Raw genomic sequence first — 4710 nt, 5'->3', positions numbered from 1 at the left:
GAAAGGGCGTCGGTGGGTAGGCGACAGGGGTGGCCTGAATGTGGACCTGCAGGCAGAGGGTGAACCGCAACCCCAGGCAGCCCCCATGAGAGGTGGGAGAGGGAGCTGGACCCCTCCTCACTCAGACCCCAGCCAGCGCCTGGGCTTGGAGATGGCGCGTTGCTTCCTGGCTGTGCTTCTGCCCCTTGGCCCTCACTTTGCTCATCTGTAAAGTGGTGCGAGAAGAGTTGCATGCATCCTCATGGGGCTGCTGAGGGAACTGACGGAGAACATGCAAAGTCCTTAGCACCTTAGCACAGGGTCTCCACTTAGGTGCTCACTAAATATTACTGTTTACTGAGTAAATTATTACTCAGATATTACTGTTAGGCACCTATGCAGAGAGGAGGAGTGGGAGAGGGAAGAGGGGGACCAGAGGAGGGAGGGAGCCCACACCCCCAGGCACAGGCCGACTTGACATCCTTATTTGCATGAAAGAAGAGTGCTCTGGCTTTGGGGTGTCATAAACCTCCTGTTTCAAGTACACACAACCCATTTATTTTTATGAAGCACTGAGGCCTTAGACTGTCTGGAAGCTAATTGGCCACACTTGGTGCCATTTCTCTTCCAACCTGCAGGCCTTCCTGCCTTTCGTTTTGCGTCTTCTTTCCTCTGGGCAGCATGGGGAGTGGATTCCATGGCTTCACATTTTTTCCCTTTTCTTTGCAATGAATGAAGACAAAACAGATCCATAGTCACAAAGGTGTGGCCTGGCCAGCCCTGAGCATCTGAAGTTTGAGATCATCATTCTAGGGGGTTCTGGGGCTCAGGCCTGGGCCAGGAGCCAGGCCCTCCCTGCAGGGTGTCCTGCCACAGCTCACAGTGCACACATGCACCTGCCACACGCCGGACATACAGAAGGGATGAAGGAAGTGCTGGGGGTCCCACCAACGATGCTGAGTACACAAGACTGTGGTTTCATCTTATTGCTGTCACAACCCCAGACCCTAGAGCAGGACACAGCACACATGTGCCCCATAAATATCGCGGTGTGAATGAATAAGTGACGGGAAAGCACGGACGGGCAGTTTTAAAGAATGGGGAACTGTGGGCTGTGACGCGCAGGATGCCTGCCGCCCCAGGGCTCACGGTCTCGGCAGGGATGTCGTTATGGTAGCCCCTACATCAAGTGAGGACTTCTATGATAATGACCATTGTCAGTCACAGGAAAGAAACCGAGGCACAATTAACAGAGAGAGTTTATTTGGGTTCAGGTTGAGGATGGTGGCTGGGACATTGGGGGTGCTGCCTCCACCTTTCTTACAAGCAGATTTTAAAGGCAAAGCAGGCAAGGAGTGGGCAGATACAAAGTCCTCTGACAGTTCTCATTGGTTTAAGAGACAGCGTGGGTCCGTGATTGGCCGTCACCAGTGACTCTAGAGTACGAATTACAGAGGCCGGTGGGAGGCACTTTATGGCTACCTGGTGTCAGCCTAGAGCCCACACAGCTCGCAGATTCAAGAGGTCATTATCTAGCTCGAGGGGGGTGGGACGTGGCTGCTGTCACATTTTAATGCCTCTCTGGGCCTGATAATTTAACGCGGCTCACATTCCTCAGATTAAAAGTTTCTTTTCTTTCTCACCATAAAACGCTGGCACAGGGTCAGGAGCATGGGTGCTCTGTGGTAACAAATAATCATAAATGTTACATTCCGCTTAGCAGAAAGCTAAGGAGAAAGCAGAAAGCTAAGCTTAGCAGAAAGCTGCCTCCTTCTGTATTTTAAGTTCCACCTAAAGGTTTCCAGGTCTGGAGTGAACTGCACCTAACTGCAGGTGTACAGATGTAACCCACTCCTGCAGCAACCAAGCCGGCTGTTTCTGGACCTCACCTCCATCTCCGTGGGCAAATGCTATCCAACCGCGGGGCCACCCTGAAGCCTCTCAGAACCTATTCTGCCCCCAGGGGCTGCCCAGCTGAGAATTGTTCCCTCCTCAATCAGCTTTAATTTGCGAGAAGTTTTTCTTTGACACAAGCGCAACAATGATTAGCACGACTTACTGAGCCCAAGCATGTGCAGGCCCAAGTCCTTAGCAATGCATGCTCACATTCTCTGCCCAGACACAAGATTTTATCCCCATGTACGGAAGCGGTGGAGCCTGGGGATTTGGGCAGGAGCCAGGGTGTGGGGAGTACCAGCCTTCCTGGGAGCCAGAAGAGATTGTGTCATACAAGGAATTTCCAAGAGACACAGGAGAACGCTAGCCGCATAGTGCCCCCGCACTGGAACAAACAGAGATGACTTCTCACCAAGAGTCCAAGGGTGGAGGGAGCAACCCCAGGTCAGTGAGGACCCAAGCGAAGACCAGTAAGAGCCACTCATAGGGTATTGAATATGTTAGAAAACGGTGTTTGGAATTGACCCTGTCCCCAAATGCCCCCCTGAAAACAGCCACCACAGGAAAGAAAAGCACCAGCATTTTTGACCCATCCAAATCCCAAACCCTGCAGCACAGCTGCCCAGTGCTGCCTGGGGTGCTGACAGTTCACACGGGCCTATGCCCCACGGCCCTACCCAAGCAGGAAGCAGAGCCGGCGGGAAGGAGGTTCAGAAAGGTACACTAAGGGCTAGGTGTGGTGGCTCATGCCTGTAATCCCAACACTTTGGGAGGCCGAGTCAGGCAGAACAACTGAAGTCAGGAGTTCGAGACCAGCCTGGCCAACATGGCAAAACCCCAACCGTACTAAAAATACAATAATTAGCCAGGTGTGGTGGCAGGTGCCTGTAGTCCCAGCTACTTGGGAGGCTGAGGCAGGAGAATCGCTTGAGCCAGGGAGTCAGAGGTTGCAGTGAGCCGAGATCACACCACTGCACTCCAGCCTGGGGGATAGAGCGAGACTCATCTCAAAAAAAAAGAAAAAAAAAGTACACTGGTGCAGGGAAGGGCAGAGCCACACACAAAAGGCAGAAAACAAGCCTATGTTGGCAGAGGGATTTCTGAGATGGGAGGATGTCAGCCACATAGCCTCTCTCATTTGGAAGAAACTGGACAGCATGGTCACTCTTCAAGGAAGGTTCATGGAGAAGACCGGGCATGTAGACCACAGCTGGTGAATGCAGAGGAAGGAGGCTGGGGAAGGAAGGGACGCTGAAAGCATCTCAGAGCTGATGCCACACCAGAAGCTGCAGAGCATAAAAAGGCAAGAGAGCTGCCCAAGGGGTGGGCTGGCCAGGCAGTGTGGGAGGCCTTGGTCCAGGGCCACCTGTGCAAATCCTCAGAGCCCTGGCCACCACAGGGCACACGCAGCATCCCATGTGCACGCAGCCGGTGCTTCCGAAGAAAGAACAGAAAATGATGACCAGAGACGTGTTCCCAAGTGTCACCAAAGAAGACGTCTGAATGGATAGATCTGAAATTACAGGATGCAAGGCAGAGTGTCCCACTTCAGATGGCAAAGGCAGTGACTTCAGGATGGGATCTGGGTGGCTTTATTTCTCTTTCACAGTTTTCTTAATTGCTTGAGTTTTTATAACGAGTAAGTCCCAATTTTACAAAATGAAAAGGAAAGGAAAGAGACAGAGCTGGTGAGCTGGTGGGCCCCAGAATGTTTCTCCTGACACCCTGTGGTCACTCTCAAGGCAGCCACACAACTGTGGGAAGCTGAGACTCCCAGGCCAGCCTTGGTGCAATGCCAAGACCAGCTAGGTCAGGGAGACCCTAACCCAGTGGCGCTAGAGGAGTTAAAGACACACACACACAGAAATGTAGAGGTGTGCAGTGGGAAATCAGGGGTCTCACAACCTTCAGAGCTGAGATCCTTGAACAGAGATTTACCCACACCTTTATTAACAGCAAGCCAGTCATTAGCATTGTTTCTATAGATTATAGATTAACTAAAAGTATTCCTTATGGGAAACAAAGGGATGGGCCGAAATAAAGGGATGGGTTGGTTGGGTTAGTTAACTGCAGCAGCAGCATGTCCTTAAGGCACAGATCGCTCATGCTATTGTTTGAGCATGTGGTTTAAGAACACCTTAAGCAGTTTTCCGCCCTGGGCAGTCCAGGTGTTCCCTGCCCTCATTCTGGTAAACCCATAACCTTCCAGTGTGGGCGTCATGGCCATCATGAACATGTCACAGTGCTGCAGAGATTTTGTTTATGGCCAGTTTTGGGGCCAGTTAATGGCCAGAGTTTGGGGGGCCTGTTCCCAACAGTGCAAGTTCTGTGTCGGGCCCACCCAGCTGGGACTGAGCTCCGCATCTCAGAGGCAGCTGGGGATGACCCCACAGCTGTGCACAGGCCACCTCCTTGCTCAGCTGAGCCTCCTCGGGACGCATGCTTCTGCAGAGAGCGGACTCTCACAATCCTGCAGCGGCAAAACTGTCACCCAGAGGGCAGCGCAAGCAGGACTGGGCCTGAGAGTGCCCTGGAGGCAGCTGGGGTGGGGTCGGGGAGGGAACTCCCCACTCCTGCGGGCCCTCAGGTTCTCACGTGTTCTACCTTGGGTCACTTTAGCAGAGTCTTGATTTGCTCTTCTGTGATAGGGTTCTCTGGTGATCCTGCATCTGGCCCACCACCTGTTTTTATAAATAAAGTTTTATTGAAATGAAACCACAACTATTCATTTCTGTTATCTACGACTGTTTTTGCACTGCTATGACGGAGCTGAGTCATTACAGAGACCAGCTGGTCTACAATGCCTAAAGTATTTACTATCCATCCCTTTGCAGA

The sequence above is a fragment of the Rhinopithecus roxellana genome, chromosome 2, assembly GCF_007565055.1.
Source record: "Rhinopithecus roxellana isolate Shanxi Qingling chromosome 2, ASM756505v1, whole genome shotgun sequence".
Classification (NCBI taxonomy): Eukaryota; Metazoa; Chordata; class Mammalia; order Primates; family Cercopithecidae; genus Rhinopithecus; species Rhinopithecus roxellana.
This window is presented reverse-complemented; position numbering follows the sequence as displayed.